Source organism: Dufourea novaeangliae, unplaced genomic scaffold, assembly GCF_001272555.1.
Source record: "Dufourea novaeangliae isolate 0120121106 unplaced genomic scaffold, ASM127255v1 scaffold21, whole genome shotgun sequence".
In the NCBI taxonomy this organism is placed as follows: Eukaryota; Metazoa; Arthropoda; class Insecta; order Hymenoptera; family Halictidae; genus Dufourea; species Dufourea novaeangliae.
Window position 1 is genome coordinate 3,241,899 of NW_015373910.1, and position 23,331 is coordinate 3,265,229.

Below are 23,331 nucleotides of genomic sequence, written 5' to 3' on the forward strand. Positions count from 1 at the left end.
GCCCGTCAATTAAACTCTACTTACACGTTTCGAGAACGTAATCCGTGTACAAGGAAGGTTTTATTCGCCCGGGAAGTTAACACAATTTACAGGCTCACATGCTCGTTTCCGTTGGATTCTTCTTCGTGTTCGTCGTTTGTTACCGGCCAGGATACATCGTCTTTGGAAGTCGCGATTGATTTAGAGGGCCGTCCACTGTCTCCCGAGAAGGTGTGTAGGAGACAGGCGAATTTGTTCTGTTGGGGGATAATCTGGTTTCCCCGGGAAATTAAACCGATTGGTGAGCAATTCCTTGATGTTTTATTTCGAAACTGTGGGAAATTTTATTGTGCTTGGGTATTAGGTGAAATTAAACGGAGATCGAGGCATCTTTGTTGAGGATCGAACATAACATTTATACAGTTTTGAAGGTTCGTTGAAGCTTCTGTACTCTGTAATAGAATCAGAAGTTCGTTCCATTTCCAACGAATTTGTGGAACAGAAATATAAGGAAGTGATTGATTTGGAACAGACTGTGGCGTTATGTGTGGTTCGACTGAAAAGTTGAAGAGGATTCTACCTGTAAGAACAGACTGGAAGTACAGAATAAATTCTTTTATATAATCGTTTTATATCTCGTTTCACATATGTGCGCTTGGATACAGTTTAGCTTCACTGTCTGACCATTACTGATTATTTCTCCTTAAGCCAATATCCATAAACATTTACAGTGGTATAAAATTCTTCTTCTTCTATAATAATTAACGTGAATTTGTAAGTAGAGATACTAAGAGATCGATGGGAAAAAGATAACAACGTATATCCACTGCAAGTAGAAAAGTCAGATAATGGTCAGACACGAACTGAATTTTAGAATTCGATTATCCTAATAACAAGACACCATACAACAAACTTGTATTCTACATTTTCTATTTCTTTCTGGACATAGAATCATATTCCCTCGTCAAATTGGTCGCATACGATCTCTATTAAATACAGCGTTGATCGAGTATAGATCATCCAGTAATCAGCTGATAGCAAATTAAACCTCAGATTAAATTAAAGTAAAGTGTCGTATTGCACGTCTTGTATATCTGTCTAGTTTTCCATCGAATGACAGATTCCTGCCGGGAAAAAGTATTTCATTCACGGGATCGACCGTGTCCCCGGAAGAAAACGGCGCGACTAAAACAACAAGGCTAGATAACGACACACACGCGAGTGCCCATCCCGCGGTTGAGCGATTGTAAACGGAACTCGGCGACTTGGTTCCTCGTGACTCTGCCTATCAACCTGTACACCTGAATTTACGACTCGAGAATACCTTCACTCTATAAATCCAACACGACACCGTCGGCCCTGAAAGCCTGCTTATCTGGATATCCGACTATCCGGTTATCGGGACTTCTGCTCCTTCTCTTTCCGTCGGAGCACCTCTAATTGGCCGGTAAACGCGAACCGGCTCGAATGCGCCGCCGACACGAGAAACGATTATTCAGTGTCCAAACAACGTAATCAACAGCGACTAGGAGAATCTAACGAGATCTCGCGAAATTCTCCAGCGACTTCTGAGATAAGAATTTTCAAATTAGTCTTTACGATAGGAAAGTTCAAACTAGAAGCATTGTGTTTTATTTGAATGTGAGTTGCAATGTTAAAATAAGATGGCAATTATCAAATAAGTCATAGGACCAGGATACACAATTATCTTATGGGCCAGATAATTTTGAATAGCCACGGGTTATCTATTGTTGATGTAGACAGGGTATAAAGATAAGATTTGTAAGAACTCTCAAGCTCCAAGTAGTCTATTCTGATATAAGTGGTACCTCTCTAATAATTCATGACTTGGGACTAGCGACGAGCCTTTAGAGAAGCAGGGTACTCAATTTCCTTATGGGCGAGATACTTTTAAATTTTCAGGCTGCAAGTAATTTTTGTTTGATTTGAGGTACAATATTAAAATGAAGTGATGCCTCTGTAATGGGTCATAAGCCTGGGCCAAGGATGTGCATCTAGAGAGGGAGAGTACCTAATTATCCCGTGAACAAGGTAGGCCAATACTACGCAAATCTTAACCTATCTACTGCTGATACACACAGCTAATTGTGATAGGATTTAAGTCTGGAATTAGTTATACACTGCTGAAAATACAGTAAAGCCTCTCTACTAGATCGTTTGTTAAAAGTCCTATCAAGGCAATCATGTATTCTGTCTTTTTTTGGTGCACACTGGTGGCCTCGACTGATTAGATATTAAATAAAAATTATTGTTCATTAATACGTAATTTATAAAAAAAAGAATTCTACTTTTCACTACTTTAGTTAATACGAAAATGGAGAAAATATTGATACTTTAGTAAGAACGGTCGACACAGAAACTGATAGGAAACTATTATGAATTGTTTAGTCTCTCGCGAACCGCAAATGTCACCGACAGAACGTACTCCGCTGGCTTAGCCTACTTTGAAAGGGCACTCGTCTCTATAAATTTCAAATGATACGTGTGCTGTGTAATTCTAAGCTTTGGAAATACGGCGTCTAGTCTGACCTGGGAACCTTTAATCCTCTTAAAAATGTCTTGGAGGCTAAAGCCACTCGACGGAGGAAGGCTGACATCGATGCTGGAGCTTCTCCAGCTGATCCTTTGTCGCTAAATATCTACACTGTCGCTTAAAAATTAATGATCGTCCATTCGAAAGAAAGAAACTTCTCTTTCATTCTACACAACGGCGTTATTTACAGTGATTCCTGAATGCGAAACGAGCAACGATGATACTCCCACCACTGGGAGAATCTCCCTGTGGAACCAACCAAAACAGAGTGAACAGAAGCTAAGCAGAGACTCGGCTTCGAGCAAAAAACAAATTAATGAGGGGCTGAAAACTTTTCCGCTTTGCCACGACTGTTCCCAAATAGACTCAAGTACGTCGCACTAATCGAGACATTACTGTACAACCATAAACCCTTATAAAATGACAACCAAGCCCACTTCCATCTTGATTCCAATTACCTAATTATATCCAGATCAGACTACTTCTACAAGACATATTAAAAAGGCTCCGATCGATCTTTCCGAACGAAGATAAAGAAATTCTTCTCTCTGCACAAAAGAATAAATACAAAAGAAATGAAGTCAAACTGAATCTCACCGAACCTCTCATAATATTCATAGTTCCCAAGAGAATCTACAATGGAACAAATCGGAGCCTAGAAATCCATATGTCCACTGCAACAAAAGGCTACCTAACGAGCTTCCATTCTAACATTTAAAAATCTCTTCCATCGTTACTATTTCTAAACACAATAAACTTCGATTTCCATTACAGAACACTCTCCACCAAACGGTAAGTGTCCTCATAGATACCCACCCTGACCAAAAACGTCTCTCCCTCGTCGTTCCACAACCTAATCCACCTTCGATCCGTTAGGGGATCGGAAAGTCTTCTGATCGGAGAGTCTCTGTTTACAGCGATTTGAAAGAGACGACCGGCGCCGATAAATGGGGGGTGCACTTCGACCCTCTTTGCGCATTACGCGGGAAGACGTGTCGGAAACTGATTATCGCGTTTCCAGAAGGCTGGTTAACCGTCGAAGGGTCGGGGCAAATCGATCGCCAGATCACCGGTAGCTACCACCCCCCGAAGGATGGTTCAGGGGCCACCCGACGTTTCATCTTTCGGCAAGGGATGAAAGAACGAAGCAACGGCGCCCAGGAGGGGACGAAGGGGAGAAGGGATGAGAGGCGGAAAGCCCGTGGCGGCGTCGATAGTCGAGATAGATAGCTTGGTGGGATAAGCTCTTTATACCCGGGGATAAATTTGGCGACAAAACTGTTGGATTAAGGATGCTTTTCAGTTTAAATGGAATATTTACGAGGTGTGACAATAAAGTTTCGAAAAGAACTTCGCCTCTATCAAAGTGGCAACAGTGCAGGCAGTTAAGTGTTCTACGATGTGTTGCATGATCATCCCCTTTGTCTCTATGCGAAAGTTGAACGTTGTCAATGATTTTAATAATAATAATAATAATAATAATAGTTTATTGAGACAGGCATACGTTCGCCCAATATACAGGGTGGGGCAATAACTATGTCCACTTTGAATATTGCCGTTATTTGTAATAATATGAAAAAATGTTATATACAAAAGTTACACAATATAGAGGGGGGCATATTGTGACACAAACATTTTCTGCGTGGGTGAAGGCATAAAGGAGATTTCAAGGTCATCTCTATTTTTTTTAATGAAATTCTATGTTTTTTTTATCGCAATGTGACAGCCGGTGTTGAGACGACTTCAGCGAGCTATCACTGAAGGTCATGCAAGGTCAAATGTGGTAGTAAAAACAAAAAAGGAGAATTATAGAGTCATTAGTAAGAATAGCTGTCACACCTATGCTTACTTCAGAGTAGACTCCTGTCACTATAACATTTCCTACCCACCTTGAAATAGATTCGTATGAGATATACATTTCTGAAGAATCGATTTTCTCGTCCGACCAAGTTTCCATTAAATCCTGCGCTGATAAATCAATCAATATCATTTTTCTCTGTATACTTATCAGTAATCAGAATACAAGCTGTTGTATGATCTTGTAGGACTTTCTAAGATTCTTGGGCAAAGTCGGTCTAGTTCCTTGGAAAATTATTCCTTGGAGTATTATTCACGAGTGATTTTGTTATACCAAATCAAACAAAACTAATACTGACAAATATTAATAACGAAGCCTTTTTAACCTTGTAGCAACGCTGGCCAGAACCACTCCAGTCTTCTTTCATTCAATTTCTCCTGATTTTTCTGAGAATGAACATTTAAACTTGCAATTAGTCCAACTAACAGCCACGAAACTATCTTTGTACGATACCGAACACATTCTCATGATAATTGGATGCTTTCAGGATTCGGTACAAGGATTAATTATCGAGGTTCTGTAACAGCCGGCGAGGCACGTTAGGTTTCAATCCTATTCAAAGATCACGACGGGCAGGGAGATCCAATTCACGGGATATCACTCAAAGCGACGATAACCCAAACTTAATGCCGGCTTTACGGTGCCGTAACGATTAACAACAATCGACGAGAAGCAGAGTCCGTGCAACTGGTACACACACAACGTTCCACCCTTCTCCTGGACTGCACCGTAAAGAGGGCCTTAAACCCAGCCCCGGCCAAGCCCAGGATTTATTGGCCTCGGTTTGCATAATATCGATTTCGCATTCGAGCTGAGATTAAGATTTCCAGGAGATTAACGAGCCGCACACGCTTTTGCAGCTACGACCGGTTTAACCTTCGCCCAAGGATACCCCTAATAGGCTTGTGAGAGAGCACGTCGATTCGAACAGTGGACACGTATCGGAGACAGGTTGACAGATTTCTACGGGTGTGTCTGTTAATATCCTCCGTCGCCTGATTAAGCGTTGGTATAATTGATCGGTATCTCGAGGATTCCAATCAGGAAATCAGGATAGGAGATTTTAGGTAGGAAAGGTCCAGACTCAGGGATTGATCGATCGATGATTCTTGGGTAAGTCAGGTCAGTCTAAATCCTTGGAGCCCATGTAATTAATTGAGAGAAAGGTCACTTAAATTTGGGTGGAATCGCTGATTTAGGGTTTATGACAGGGTTCATTCGCGAATGATTATGTTCGATTGAAATGTCTCTGCAGATGTGGATGATAGGAAGAATTGTGTGATACGGTGACAATACTTTTTGTAACTTAGTCAGTCAATAATCACAGAGAATCTATTTATACAGGGTAGCCTTAATGAAGATAGTAGATTTAATGAAAATAACCGATATGAAATATCACCTTAAACTTTGAATGTGAATTAGCTAAAACAAACAGTAGATTACGTATCAATAGACCTAATATAAATATTCCATGTTTTCATATGACCTAATTCAGAAAATCCTAAGGGTTTCAATTTAATAAAACGACACTAAGCCTCATAGACAAATGGCGATCGACCGCAATTTTTATCCAGCTTCCCCTCATTCTAATACAGGCAAAGAATCCTCCTCGCTCCCCCGAAACGTTATTCCAACCGGGCGAAAGCGAAAATCCGACTGTGCCATCAGCTTTCCAGCCATATTGGATCCCCTGACGGTCAAAATGTGGAAAGAGTTCGCCCGAGTACTTTGAGGTCTCCAAGGTTCCGAGATTTTCGTGGGGGCTTTAGAAGGAATTAAAATCTTTAAAGTCACGGAGATCATTCCAGCCACCCGAAGACTCCCAGAAATCTTTGACTTTTCAAAAGACGAAGGATTACCAGTTCGTTCGTCGCGTTAACTTTCCAAAATGGCGGACAGAGGAGGATCGTCGAATTATGAGCGCGAAGAGGCCGTTGCTCATGGTGTCAAAGGGAAACCAATTTCACGATTTTGCGTGTGATACTCTGACGTTCCTTTGACTGACATTCCTTTCCGCCAGATAGTGACGAAACGTTGGAACAAAGGCGACCGCGACAGGGCTTCGGTCTCTTTTTACAATTAAAATCTGTTCATTGTTACGACAGAGAGTTGTCCCACTATGTTTTCAGATGATACTCTAGCTCGATTTTTCCATATCAACGACGTTAATGAACGAAATTAATTCGGACGTTGCAAGCGTCGTTCTGTACGAGTGCTTGCCGATTAATTAAGGTAACGCTGTCAATTAGTGGCGTGTAATAGGGATTCGTGAGAGTGATTAATTCGAAATTTACTGTAGCCTGTTTAATGGCTGATGCAATCGAAGGAATTAACTGCGTTTGCTTGGTATTCTTTTCGAATCGGTAATAGGTAATTTCGAGTGTTACCGTGAATCAAGAATAATTTAATGAACTAGATTTTCAATCGGGTAAATTGGATGCAATGTACCGGGAGCGGATATATTCGATAAAATATAAATTCGCGCGAGTTCACGTAACGGGCATCGTACGTATCTAAAGTAAAGGGGTGTATTTAATAAATAATTTAGTACACTGTGCGTCAATTTATGCGGGACTAAAGCAATAACGCATTGCAAATAATTAAAATTGTTACATGATATCGATCTTCGTGTGGAATATTCCGTTTGGTTCGCGAAAATTTATATTGTTTCGTCGGGTTTTAAATAATAGATAACCCATATTAAAATTGATGAACAGCAATTTTAGAGAAATTTCAGATTACTGTTAAGAAACACTGTACAAGTTTTTCTACAAACAATATACACGAATTAAAACATTGTCCATTTAATGTTCATTTAAATTCTATAATATCTAATCACTATTCTTACATAAAAATACCAGCAACAGTAGTTAATAAGTCCATGAAACACCAAGAACATACTTCCTTAACTTCCTCATTTACACTTGCACGTACAATAAAGCCACGAAATCCAGGATCAAGCCATAAACAAGAGCCTTCCTGTCATCGACGCTGCGTTATATAAATGCGTAGCAGAAACACCCTCCGCGTCCACCCACACTGTCTTCCCATTTTCCCAGAAAACAACGACTGCAATAGAGAGAAAGGGAGAGAGAGAAAAAAAAAACATGAATGCTCCCCAACTCGCCTGATGCCGTACGGAATGGATTTCTGTCCGGCTCACAAAGGTTCGGTCGGCTTTGCGAGTCGCCCCTCCCTGTATATCGAATTTTTCCCCGCAGGCGGAAACTTTTAACGAGCCAGGAGAAACTCCCGGGAACACGAGGATCCATCAGGACCTGGGCTGTAATCTCCATGCTGGCCACGGGATCGTACGAAACGCAGGAAAACAGAATCCGTCGAACGGCCTCGGTCTGGCCGGCGGCCAACAGATTATAGTCGCGTTGTATCGAGCGGATGTCGTTTTTAGGGATTGCTCGCAAGGGGTGACTTCGCGGTCTTTCGGTCCGAGAGCCGTGATCTCGCGAGAGCTGGAACATTAATTTCGACACAACGACGTGATAGGGTTTCAATGAATAGGGAAGATCGATCGAGAGTTTGGAGAAGTTTGAGACCTTTTGAATACAGTGGCGAAATGATTGGTTGACAGTGGCAAGAGGACTCGATGATGACTAGAGTGATAGATGAAAAATTCTTTCGAGTCTGTCTTAAATGCGAGCCCTTGGAGGTATTGGTGGTGCGAGTCGATAAATATGCTTTTTAGATAAGTATTTAGAGGTTTAGAATATCAACTCATTGTCGATTTAAGGTGTACTCAATATCGAGTCAATATCGAGTCAATATCCAGTGAATATTGAGTCAATATTAAGTCAATATCCAGTGAATATCGAGTCAATATCGAGTCAATATCCAGTGAATATCGAGTCAATATCGAGTCAATATCGAGTCAATACCGACTCCGTATAGATTCATATTGAAGTAATATTCTTAACAGCCCCTGTTAAGTTATCAGTGAAGTTAGACGTACGCCATTAATGTACAAGGTAGAATGAAGTTAGGGCAGCCTCCGAATGGATTTAACTAAAATTAATAAAAACTGGACTTACACAATTAATACTTTCACGGGTTCATAGAATGAATAAAAAAGAATTGTGCTTTGTTAGTATAATTACAGAATCCCCTTCGGTACGATATAAAGCGGATTAGAAAATCTATATTCTCTTTGTCTTATTAATTTTTATCATTAGAGACAAAATTTTATACATTTATGCAATACACGAACGAGAGAAACTGAATTTGCAGACTAAACGTTCCATCAGATATCAAATGACATGTCTAATCCTACGATCCTCGTGTGGATAGATCTGACCCCGTTTAAATAACAGTGATGGAAGTGTAATGGAAAAGTTGACAAAGCTTCATTTAAACGGAATAAACGAGAAATTTTTAATTCGCTTAATTGAAGAGTTTTTATCAGGAATAGCACTACTATACACACTTCGCTGGAATGGAACAGGTAAAGCCCAATCGAATTAACGTTTAGAAGATTAATGACTCGATGAATCTAAAAATAGGATAACGAAAAATAACACAAGGAACTCGGTCCTTGTTTTTTTGCAGGATGAACTCACTACCCTCGCTCGCATTAACTATTTTAATCTACAGAACGATTAATCAGTGTCGAAGAACGGGAGCTTTACAGTTGTCCGAAGAAAACCGCGAGAATTAAGATATTACATATACGCGTAGATAAAACATTTTACAGCAGAAACACGTTCCACAAAAATACATATATGGATTACAGAGAATCGATACTTCGATCGAAAAATTGATAAGGAAATCCTGAAATTTCGCCAAGTAATTGGAAAAAATTCGAATATTCAAGAGTACTGTTAGCTGACAGTGTTGTATCTCTCTTCAAATAATACATCCTTTTTTAGTATCCAAGGATTTAAATTTTAAGAAAAATGCTGTTTACAGAATATCTCAAAGCGTACTCACGATAAGCTCACAACTTGTCACTGCTCGTTGGTATATTATGTTAATATCGTAGAACTCGTTAGAAGATACTCGGATTGTAGGTGGTAATATGGTGTAATTTGAAATAATTTGCCACGACTTGTAACACACTTAAAATTCACTAAACGTAACAGAATGTGAAGTACGTGTATTCGTACTTGTACTAATTGTGTTTGCTTTGAAAATGACGTGATTGTAGATTGTGATATAGTGTGATTTTAAATAATTTCATACTGATTTGTAACACATTTGAACTTCACTAAATATAACAAAATGTGATGTATGTTTGTGTGTATTGTGTAAACTAATTGCGTTTGTTTTCACTGACAGATATGTTTTCGTTGACGGTTCAATTTGTACTGTCTGATGTTGCTATGCGTAGTGGCTAGTTGATACGGATTAACTTGTGATTGGTTGAATGTATTTTTGTGAGGAGGTGGAAAATACAGAATTTTGATTGGTCTATGTCGTGAAAGAAGTCGTAGTACGAGGTGGAAAAAGTGAGGCTTGGTGTATGTATTGTTTCTGGGATTCCTGGAAGTCAAGGTCGAAATATAATAACTGATTGTTCTTTGCCCAGGAATCCTCGTTTATGGCGATTTGTTGACCACATTGACGACCCAACACGCAGTGACCGCTGGGATCATCGTTTACCTGCGTTAAGTCGTAACAGAATATAACAAACCTGACTATAGAGTAAATTTTTATAAAACCAACACCCTCAGTTACATGAAATGTCCAAAATATTAAACAATGTGATTTCTGTGGAAATACAATTTTTCTCTAAAATATTAAAAAGGAACACATTCAGTATAAAAATGATAAAAATATAAATCTTCAAATTATGAAACAGTATAATTTCTTTTTCCTAGAATATCACGAAGCTAAAAAACTATGCAATGGAGATTTCTATTTTACAATATATAAAACAGTATGAGTGCGCTCTCAACAATTATTCCTGGATCAATAGATCCGACTACACGCCTGCAGAAATATTCAATCGATCCCCGGAAAGCTCGCCTTCAGTATCCATCCCGCGTAACCAGCCCAAAGGTCCCCCTTTAAATCATTACAAATTTCGCGGAAGCGTCTCGCGTTGCATAATTAACTAGTTCGCAATGCAATTAGCGCGCGGCCGCCAACTTCATCAATTTTCGTACCGTCGATAAGTTACGCAATGGCCCACGGCGATACACCGGGATCGATAAAACCTAGTGATGGGACTGATACAATACTCAAACAATTCGATATCTTAAGTACTCAGTGGGAAGTATCGAAAGACACCGAAATCTAAGATACTCGGTGTTAACTTTCTATACTGATGCTTCCTGAAGCGATACTGATTAGTAGTAATTCTACAGCAACAGAGTAAGCATCGATACTATGAGCAATAAAGTCGGTATTTTTCAAGGTCTTTAAAGATATAAGAATTCCTACATATTTAGCTGATATAGTAATGGTCACAAGATGTCATTTTTTAGGGATAAACCGATACCGTGAAAGCATCGATACTCTTACTGATAACTTGTATCGAAAAAAGTATCAATATTTACGTAGTATCGCACCAAAAGTATCGATTCTACTTGATACCTACGTCTTTGATACGGAAGGTATCGAAACTTTTACTCATAATTTGTATCGAAAAAAGTATCGCTATTTACATAGCATCGCATCAAAAGTATCGGTACTACTTGATATCTACGTCTTCGATACTACTCTATAGCTAGAGATAAACCGATACCGTCAAGGTATCGATACTTTTGACGCGATACTATGTAAATATTGATACTTTTTTCGATACAAGTTGTGAGTGAAAGTATCGATACTTTTGATACGATACTATGTAAATATTGATATTGTTTTCGATACAAGTTATGAGTAAAGTATCGATACTTTTGATACGATACTATGTAAATATTGATACTGTTTTCGATACAAGTTGTGAGTGATAGTATCGATACCTACTTAGATCGGTTAATCCCCATCTGTACCTGATCAAAATTTACGATCACGTATCGATAGCATCAATCTGGTATCAGTCCTAACACCAACAAAACCGTCAATGTATCCCATCTTAGCTGGTTGTAGGATCGAGCAACGTGGGAGGAGAAAAGCCAGGGTGTGTTCCACGGGCGTCGCAGCGCCGTCGTCTTCACCATAATTATGGGGAAAACATCTTTGTCGTCGTTGTCACCCTCCTCGTGTCCCGCCGCCAATAATGATAATCCCCAAGTTCAGTTTTCGGAAACTTTGGTAACGGATGGTCGCTTTACGGGGGAACTTTCCGCGTTTCCATGTTGGTCATAATAAGTGCGCGTTTTGGAAGAGGTTTGAGGTGGGGCCACGACCAACGACGACGATCTCAGAAATCCGACGGGGATGATTCCTGGGATCGCTTTGAATTTATGAAGAATCTCGAGCGAACCAACACAATATCGATCGAGAATTCTGTCGAACGAAGGAACTGGGAGCTTGTTTGTCTCGAGTATTGGGGAAGAATTTGGGTTGGGAATATTTTACTTGTGACGTGGTCTACTGGAACATCTGTTAAAATTTCGGTCTACTCCTAGTTCTCTACTGAAACGTCTGTAAAAATTTGGGAGTACTCTTGGTCCTGTAACAATTACACTGTTACTAATTGAAACCAACAATTGGTCAGAATATTAGACACTTGTTGGATCGAGGAATTTGCGACGAAAGGACCAAAGACGTTTCTCTTATGGATTTCCGCAGAATTCAGGTTGGAAATATTCTGCTTGAAATAGATTTTACTGGAACGTTTCTGACTATCCGCAAGTATTCTCGGTTCTTTAACAATCGTGTTATTTCTAATTGCAACTGAGTCTTTATTAGATCAGAGGATATTTAATGGATCGAGAATTTTGTAGACAGACCGAAGGAGAGCTAATTGCTTGTCTATATCCTACACTTGCGAAGAATTTGGGTTACGTGTATTTCTAAACGTCGATATTTAAACAGTCACATTACTACATAGTCCTGCAAAAAAATAATTCCTCTTAAAACATAGAATGACACCTATCATGCCAAGAATGTCATAAACCTAAAAAGCCAAAAGCTCGGCTACTATCCTAGACTTTCTACTATAGCTAATGGTCGAAATTAAACCTGTGTGGGTCACTATGCATTTGCATAACGATGAAAAATTGCTAGAAAACATCCCCCAAGAACGGAAGATCCATGAAATTTATGGATGCAAGGAATTCGACGACGCGAAGACATTAAGAAGACATTAAGCTACATCTCTAATTTAGCTTCGTCTCAACGAACAAGGAGACCGGAACACTTGTCGCGACTCATCGTACGAACACACCAGCGATATTTTATTCCGAATAAATGCGCATACTTGCTTGCAAAGTGGGCGTTTCACCAACCCTTCCGAAATAAGGGGGAATGGAGAAACGAAGAACTAAGGTTTAGTGGATCGAGGTTTAAGTTCAAATAGGAGGGAATGGAGGATTATTCGTTTCCTCGAGGGTTGGCGGAAAACGTGCAAGAAGGACGTGCGAAAAGTATTGCTGTTTTCCCGGCGAGCTAAGACGGAACAAAGACGAAGCGTTGGAAACTCATTTGGCGATTTTCCGCAAGTTTTCCCACCATCGCCTTGGGCATCGTTAATAAACTGTCAATTGGAAGTTTCACGCCACGGGGAGTTCGATTTACTTTATCGCTAAAATCTGCGCGGACTTTTAATTTTAAACAATCTCCAAGAAACATCGCCTCGCTATATAAAATCGTTTACGAGGATCATGAAAAATTCTCAATCGACAAAGTCTTCTGGGTCTTTCATTTTCACTTTTTATATTCGATAACTCATGGGAATGGTACTTTCTTTATTTTATTTCTGACCTAGAAGAAATGTGTAGCAAGAATAAATATCGAAATGAAATTCTATGTCAGTAGAAAATGGACTAGATATTCATTAATTAATATTTTTACTAATAATATCTTTACATACAGCACAGGTGAAATAATATTATTTTCAACTTCAGATTTTATTCAATTATTAAAGACTCATTAAAATCGTTTTCTGACAAACCATTGTAACAATAGAACTACTAAAACAGTCAAAGTGACTGGTTAGTACATATTCTCATAATGATGATTAAACACAACTATCGTCGAAATACAAAAATGAAGAAATTAGTTAATTTACAAATTTGAATATTTTCCCAAAATTTCTCACGTTTATCGATTCAATACAAACAGAGTAGTTATAGTGTTAAAGAATGAATGATCGACCTCTAAATAGTTCAAGGACAAAACTTTCCCAGAAAAGTGAATAAGAACTAGTAGCAGATTTAATCACGGTGAATAAATAAAATTTCCAGGAAATTTGATAACCAATAGGGAAAATCTGGGTACCCTTGTATAATGCAGTTGGTCGTTGCGAGTATGCACGCATGTACAAGACTATCGAGAACAGTACAGACCCTCAGAAATGCATAATTTGAGCATACAGTGTAATGCACTCTTGGTGCTCCATTATCTGATCACGCTGTCTAACCGAAGCCGTCTGTTCTATTGTTATGGGAGCGAACATGTGCTTCCTCTCCGGGGAGACGTATGATCACTTTAGAACTTAGCGTATCCGATGGACCTTATACTGTTTTCTACAATCGCCATAACCATATTTCGTTGCATGATCGTACATAGCAAGATTTTTGAGTAAAAAGATGGAGTTGATACTATTGAATTTTGATAACAAAATTAGTGGATGAGCTGTTATTTTGACAGAAACGAAGAGAAGACAATTTTAAACATTATATGTAACATTTTAATGGCGTGTTCTGTGAATTTTTTTGGGAATCTACGGTAGACGAAATTGTGTTTGTAAAGTTTAATTATTCTAGTCTGATCAAAGATGTTTCAAATTAGTATTTTTTTTTTTGTGAGAAATTTACTTTCGAATATTTGATGATTTAAAAATATTTGAAGTGTCAATGGTTTCAAGATTCTAATGTTCGAAGATTTAAATTTCAAGTTCAAATTATTTAAGAACTCGATTATTACAATTTTTAAAGCTTTATCGACCCGAATATCTCAATTTTCAAAGAACTAAGCACTCGAGGATTCCAGTTTTACAAATTCAAGTCCTCGAGGATTACAGTCTTCAAAATTTGAAAAGTCACAAATTTCAGTATTCAAATATTAAACATTTAAACATTAAATAATTAATAAATACGAAGAAGTTGATTGGATATAAGATTCGAAAGTCAAAGAGTTTCAGATGTTAAATTTGAGATTACTATTACGTCACATTATACACGTAATTATTTTCGCATTAAATAACTACTATTTTCGCATAATTACTCGCGTTGCTATTATTCTCGACGCAATCTGCAAATGAGTTTCACACAGAACCGTACCAATTGTTAAACAGAGCCTAAGTAATCCGCTTCCCAAGCTACACTCATCTTTATTTATTTAACACTGGTTTCGGACACGAGCACGTAATACGTACGCGCACTTGATTCGAAAGCCCGGCTGTGTTGTACACGATAGATTTCCAGGCGGCTGCCGAAGCAAACCCTACAGGGAAATTCAACACGTGGCGAGTCCCGTGCTTGGCCACTACAAACAGTCAATTATCGATGCTTACAAAAGCAGCAACCCTAGTACAGCAACGTCGATTCAGACTTTCAGTGGAATCAGTTTACAGGACTTACGAAACCACTTGATTATCGCTTGCTAACATTAAATGTTTCAGTTATTTTATAACTTTTCTATTACATAATAATACAATACATTCTTACTATCCTCATGAAATCGTCTAAATATGTAATTATTCACAGTACACACCACAAAGAGGTTATTTTGATTAATATGGATACTAACTTCGTGTAATACAACGTTTATTTATTAACGTATGAGGTAATATTAACTATTTGTAGTAATAGAACTATTTATAGTATATAGGAATATTTTAGCAAATAAGGAAAAAGGAGTTATGCATTTCAGAAAAGTGACCTTTATGGAATGAACGAAGACATATCATCAGAAGCAGTCAATTATTGATGCTTAAAAAAACTGCAACGCTACAGAAATCAACACAACAAACGTTCCCTCGATTCGATAATAATATTTTTTACAAACAATTATCGAAATCCTAATGTGGCAATTTCTGCAAATTACCAGTTACTTGTTTGTTAAACAAGTAAACCACTCGAACAATCAGCAGCCAGTTACAGCATTCGGTTTTAGTGCAACTTTTCGCCACTTAATTGGCACGATGAATTTGCATAAACATCCAGGAGGGATCATGCGATCCTAGTGGTTCACGGGTGTATTTACCGATTAATAATTACGAATAATAAATTCTAGCTCCAAGTGGGTCGCCACTGAAGGGACCCGTCGATGCATTAAAGAGACAATTCTAATTACATTATACCGTTTAACGAGGTAGATTTATGACGATCGCGTCTCGTCATTTCGCGAAAATACGTTTCGCGGGACGCACGTTATTAATCGTATAAATTTCATGTTGCGTAATTCCCGTGCTCGGACGTTATTTACATTACGAGATTTTCACGATGCGTTGTTGCCATGCGTGAAACGTGCAACACGCACCGAACACGAGACGCGCGTTTCGCGATTTTACGCCATTTATTTTATTCCGTGTCGTAAATTAAAATTCGCCTGTACTCACTCCACCGGCGCCGCATCCTTTAATTAATGCCCGTGGGTTCTCTCGAAGCCTGGGAGATACTCACCTGAAACACACAGAGAAAACACAAGCATATTAGCGTGCTTACGCAAAACGGGATATTAATACCGTGAATAATCAGACGGCGAACGATCCGCCAATTCGAAAACTTTATACGCGAACCATCGCGCGATCGTAGGTATGGTACGCCTCGAATGTATAAATGTTCATCCTGCGTGGCGTAAACCGGGTCAGGTATGAATTTTTCAGACGGTATCACGGAGATGTTTTTATAACGTCGTTCGTGATGTAACAATTTTCGGATTATAGGGTTAGGGGAAGAAATTTATTTGGCAATATTGTCTTATTGACAGTCGAGAACTGGTTTTGAAATTCGGGATTTTTGGGGGTTGGAAGTTGGGAATCGTCAAAGGTGGGAAGTGAGATTTTTGGGGTTTGGAAATTGGAGATTTAGGAGAAGTAGACATTGCAGATTTTTGAGAAGTAGAAATTAGGGAATTTCGAGAAGTAGAAATTCGATATTTTCCAAGATTGGAAACTTAAAATTTTCGAGAATTGGAAACTGTAGAAATTCTAAAAATGGAGATTAGTGATTTTCAAAAATTGGAAATTGGAGATTTTTCAAGGCTGAAGCTATGAGATTTTTGTGGACACAAAGTTTGAGCTTTTCAAGGTTCAGAAGTTTGCGATTTTTAAGAACCAGAAGCTTCACATTTTCGAGGACTGAAAGTTCAAGATTTTCGATGATTCGGAGATTGAGAATTTCAAGAGATTTTCCTCTAAACTATCGTTTGACAATAAATATATTTCAATTTAAACAATAGCGATGATTCCCTTAATCTCAATATTACTTTCAATTCATAGACATAGAAGTTCACACGTTTATCGAACAATTTTCGAGGATAAGATGGTAAGTATTTTCTCTCCAAAAAGGTAATAAAAATACACGAGACCTGATCAGCGTTGCGACGCCTCCAATTCGAGCTTATTTTCAATTTGTCTGCGAGTGACGCGCGGGAAGGAACACCGGGTGTGTGGTAACAGATTCGAGAACGCTTGTTCTGGCATAGACGCGCGTGAAAATTTACCCAATCGCATTTTCCCCGGACACGCCGCAACCGTCAGTTTCACGTACGGCGTCAATCACGACCCGCTTTTCACGGCGTTTTTTACTTTTCCATTGTTCGCATTCAAGGAAACCAAGCAGCCTCGCCCCCTTTTCTTGGCAAGCTTTCGCTTCCTACATCAACGAGTTCATCCTTAAAAGAAATTTAATAAATAAATTTCTTCGTTCGAAAACTCATCGATTACTTGGGATATTAATAGAAAACTGTCAAAAATTTATTCGTCAGTAAAATATGCTCTCACGATATTTTACTAATGCAATCTACTAAAACGACTGAACAAGACTGCAATAAAAATCAATGAAATCAACTTTAATAAAGTACTTTTTACTTTATTTTCGTCTTAATAAATATTTTGGTTTATTGTAAAATATTCTATGAGAATGGGAAGTTGAATAATATATCTGCATATTTTTGATGTTTAAAAATAGGAGAAATAGGAGAATTGGGTGATTAATTACCGTGTTAGAAGTGGTGATTGAGGTATTTTTATAAAAAATCGTTAGTAAATAGAACTTCTCTAGCTAAATTTTATTGAACACCGAGACTATCAATGTCTAATCAGACTTATTTTTATTAGGATAGTCGATCTAATATGTTTCCAGAAAAAAAACAGATTTATTAAATGATTCACTTACATATTAATTTGGTTACCACGAGTAGAATGATAATATTTTGTAAAAAGAAATCGAGATATCTCGGAATAACGCGGCTGGCAGAATGAGTATTTTGTCCAGCGGAATCGCCACAGTAATTAAAGTAAAAGTGGATAGTTAAGTTGATTTGAAATGGAGTTCTGTTGGGAATGGTGAATACCGGTAGCATTCTATGGAATCATCAGCACAGACTCACAACAAAATGAAGAACGCACTTGTAATGAAATTTCGTTGCTAAATAATTAAAATGTTCAAGCTACTCTTCTACGGAAGATATTAGTTTCCCAAGAAATTAATTAAATTGGAAAATTCATTATTCTGCCCCGACGAATTACAATCAACTTTCCATAACCAGAAATAATAATTACACAATGGATATTGTTTCTGTTCTCCATTTTTTTACAAGCATTATACAGAAATTGATTTCTGACAATATCCGAGTAAAAATATCATAATACAGAAACTGGAAGATAATTCATTTCATTGTCTTTTACAGATTGAAAAATCCTATAAAGTTTCAAGATCTGCAGTCTAAAAACAACAATACTACTTCAACTAAAAGGTTACATACCCTTTATATATGAATGAATAAATAAATAAGTTATAATTGTACAATCCTTATTATCTTACTTCATATTGTACACTAGCAATATTATTATACAATACAAAGTCAGTTGCCTATAAATTACTTAAGTTGATTATTCAAACTAATATTGTTACTTTGACGTTCACAAATAACAACCATTATTTCAATTAAAAATAAATAATAAGGTTCTTATAAAATTAGATAATCTACTAGTTCAATGACTGAATTTTAGTAAAGAAAAATGTTCAACACTTTTACATTTAATCCAGAAATTTTCATCTTCAGTAGATTGACATTTTGAAATTACTGCTCTGTCAAACTTTTCCATATCGAATCAAAGGAAAAATAACGTGACGAAACGAATTTTCAAAGAAAAGTTTCGCGGTCGAACAACTGGAAAAATTGGTTTCGACTCGGTAGACCGTCTACGCGTAACTTGGCCGACCGCCATCTGTTACGTCTTCCGGTTTCTTTGAGAAATCCTCCCGCGAATTTGGCAGAATCCGCGTGGACTTCGACAACACGACCAAAGAAACTCGTCAAACCGTGCAACGCTGTCTACTCGAATCCCTTTTTACAAATGGGATTAAGACAAAAGCCTGCCTTTCCCGTCCGCGCCACTTTATTTTCTTACGTGACCGCGAAAAGCGTCCCGCCAATTCGATTCGACTGAAAATGGTATTGTTTGCGGAATCGCTGGCGACAGTCCAGCAGGAAGATGCAATAAATTGCCACAGCCTAGACGTCGCTCGCAGTTTCACGGTGACATCTCGATCGGGAAACTGTTGAGTCTTCATGGGGAAAGATTTTTTTCTTTTTCTCTTATTTTTACTGAAAATGTTCCTTCAACTCGATCAGGAAATTCTGGTTCGTTGGAGGATGCAGAATTCAACTGTTTATATTAGGTACACAAATTATTGATCCACTACCTTTTTTTATAAAATTTCATCTTTTATCGGACAGAACTTAAACATTTAGGCTACTTTAAAAATATTTGTTATTTACTGACAACGTCCTATGTCATTTTCACTTTTTTTTTTAAAGTTCCTTTAACTGGACCAGGAAATTCTGGTTCGTAGGAAGATGCAGAGTGGAACTGTTTATATTACGTGCACCAATTAGTGATCTACTACCTTTTTTATAAAATTTCATCTTTTCACGGAAAGAACTTAAACATTTATGCTACTTTAAAAATATTTGTTATTTACTTACAACATCTTACGAGATAGTACTTTCGGGTCGAAAATTCGAGGGGTGGTTTCATCCCTTAAAGTCGCGTCTCAGCTGATAAAAAAAAATACGTATCCCTTATTTTGGACTGCTTAACAGACATACGAAGTTTCATCAAAATCTCAGGCGGACACTTCCGTGCCTTCCCTTGAAAGAACTTCATTTGAAGGTTGAATAATACTTATTTTAGTTTATTGTAACGATACGTAAGCACGCGTCAAAAATCAGGTAAAACAGGTGAGTGAGTAGAACCACGCGCTTCACGGGGCACGAGAAGCTTCCATAGAAAAATGTTACCAACTTTACAACATATACCAGCGTTGATAACTTACGTCTAGGATTAATACCATAACCAGTAACGAACTATTCCAACACTATATCATTAGACAGCGGATGTTTATGCCTTTATAGCGTCCCCTGACTTCAAAACGTAGCAAAATAAACATTCCGATAAAATTTAATATTACATATGCATTAATATTAACCTATAAAAACCCCCAATATAGAAAAGAAATTTCTACGTAATTTTGCTTCTTCTATATTAGATTCAAAAATTGTAAATTCGCATAAACATCCGCTGCCTAATCATCACCGTCCATACAAAACTTTTCATTCAATCACAAATACCACGAAACCCGCCTCCAGGATTCAAACTTCCCATCGACCATTCTGATTTTTTTTTCCAACTATTTAAAACTGCCCTTTGAACGTCCATCGATCGATCAGAAAATTTCGTTCGTCGAACCAATGGAACAATGCAGCAATCGGAGAATAATGGGAGTTCCAGGCAACTGCGAGGAAACGCCTCTCGAAGGTCGATGAAAAATCATCGCCGTGTTTCGGAAGAGAGATCTATCCGCTTTCTGGGCCATCCAGGCACGGGAAGCACGACGCACGGTCGTTCGCGGAATTCTCGGCTAGAGCCGCAGTCCCGCCACCGAAACCGTATTCTCGCGGGATTGCGGTTTGGATTAGATATTAGAACCGATCGATTTCGCTTGGCCTCCTCCTCCTCTATTCCCCCCATCTGTTTCGCTGGTTATTATTTGAGTATCGCACGGGCACCGAGTTAAATGTTATTGGCTGCTTGGCTCGACCGCCGCCCCGGCGAGAACCAACGCCGAATTAAACTATGCAGATCCACCCCCTGCCCCCAGGGTTGTCGCCTAACTGGTTCGTTGATTCCTTTGTTCCTACGAAATTGGTATTCCGCTTCTGATAATTCGTGAACGTGGACATTCACGTTTCTCGAAATTTCACAGTCACTCGTTCCCCGTGTTCCCGTGCGCGCCATTTTGTTTGCGGTTTTAATATGCTGCGAGAATTTCGTGTGAATTTCTACCGAATTGTGATAATTAATTACACTGTTCAAGAGATTTTTACTTGTTTTTTTTTTTCGTAACCTCCAATAAGAGTCCCTGGTAGATCTTTGCTGGATGCGAATCTGCAAACTGTTTTTCTGTTCGGAACGTACAGTTTTTGGAAAGGTCGAATGTTTTTTTTAAATTGCACATTTTCAAATTTGGGGCTGTGTTGTGTTTTTATAGTAAGAGTTTTTCAGTTTCTTTTGACAGGAAGTACTTCTGTTGACTCTTCTGAACAGAATGATATAAATTGTTATTGTATTATTGATATGTAAATATGTTTAAATAATGTTCATAGTGAAAAGGACACCGAAAACGCACCAGTTTTTGCTTATATTATTTAATCGGGGAGAAAATTAAGTGAAAACATCTTTTTTCAAAGACGTTGTGAAAGATTAACTTGAATGGAATACCTTGTATTTATGGCTCAATGTAATATATGAGCTAAAATGAAACAATATTTTGGGTGGCATTTTCCTTCTTCTGGTGTAAACCGTTGTGCCAAACACATCGAACAGCGAGTTATTATAGTTACGGTTTTGTCTTCAACACACAATACATCCCATAGTTCTGTTATAATGTTATTTACTCACTCGTTATTGTTATTTTTAGAGCACATACTTAACATATTTGTGTTAAAGTAACTAGTGTAGGTAATACTTAAGTGTGAATTGGTGTTTTGTTTCTTTAACACTAGAACTACCGATGATAAACATATTCTATATCTATCGTGTCGATAAAAAAGAGAAATTTTTTAAAAATATACAAATTTATAAATTAACTAATTTCTTCACGTTCATATTGCAATAAAAGTTATGAAACATCTGTGAAAACGCTGTCATGAAAGATCTGAGTATACTGACCAGTCATTTTGACTGCTGTGGTAGTTCTAGTGTTAACATCGCGCATCCTTTTGTTTCGGCCTCTTTGCCGAGTTATAACCAAACGCCACAAATTATCAACTACAGTTCTCACCCGTACCGAATGTGTTAAAATACTCCGTAAGAAAAGTTCCTTCCAGGAACATCAAATCATTTAAACAACAGGGAGGATTTCGCAGAACCGGCCAATCCACCCTCGTCCGAAACTGCATAATCAACTGATCGTTTATTAACTACCAAGATCCTAGCAGTCGGTGCTCGTTCTTCCCAATAAATACAGATACACTCGAAAAGGTTATCGGAGCGTTTAAAAACTTGGGGAAACATCTGGTGTTTCCGATATCGAATTTCTCCCCCGGCCGTATAAAATAACTCGCACGTATTTTCCTGTGTTACGAGCGGTTTTTTTTTTTCCCTCGACAAAAGAGAAAGAAGAACAGGCGGAGGTGGAACACGGAAACCGTCGCGAGGGAAGAGTGTTAGAAAAGTTTACGATAAACAAAGCACAAAATATTCCTTGTTATCTGCGCTATTTATTCAGGGGAAATCCATTTTAAGGACACGACCGGCGGCGTACTACTCTTTTGCCATGGATTTATCTCCGTTGGGAAAATATGGGGTCATTTTTGTTCGTACCGTTTTGTTAAGAAGCTCTGGAATAACGAGCCGCGACGAATGAGAGGAGAGCCACGAACGGAAATAACGCGGCGTAGAGGGACAGCTCGCGATGAATTGTATTTGTAATTAGAATAAGAAGCGTTGGGTCATGATAATAATGTGACGAAAGACGTTATTGTTCGTGGCTGCTTAAAGGGTGACACGTTCTACTGGCGAGAAGTGCAGAAACACAGACTTCGTTATTTCTTATTCACGAATCTCCACGACTGTCGCTAATTCTTTGGTTCAGGTGTCTAAGGTGTGGTAATTGAATTTTATGGCTGGAGTGGCAGGATTAATTTATCACTTTCGTATTGAAATTTTCACCGTGAATGGCACAGTGTTTTAATGGATTGTATTTATAATAATCGTAGAAAGACTGGAACAATGATAATAATATGACAGGAGACGTTATTTTGTTAATAGCTGTGTAAAATAGTTATATGACTGTCCAGAACCATAGAAGTGTAATAATAATGGTATGGTAGAAACTAGCTAAGCAAATAATGATACTAATGTTACAGAAAACGATCTCGTCAGTACTGTCCTGGTAATATACTACAGGCTAGTAACATAGAAACAGATTTGATGATTATTGAAAGTAGAAACTAGATGCTGAAAATAATTATTAACGACTAAATCAGGTAAACGAACAAATTATTCAATAAGTACTAAGTATTCGTTATTCTCCAAAAAATAGCATAAATTGATGCTATACGTTCTTTCTTCCTAAATCCTCATAAAATTCTCCAGAAAAATGCAGAAATTTATATTATTATACGTCCGTCCTTTTTCCTC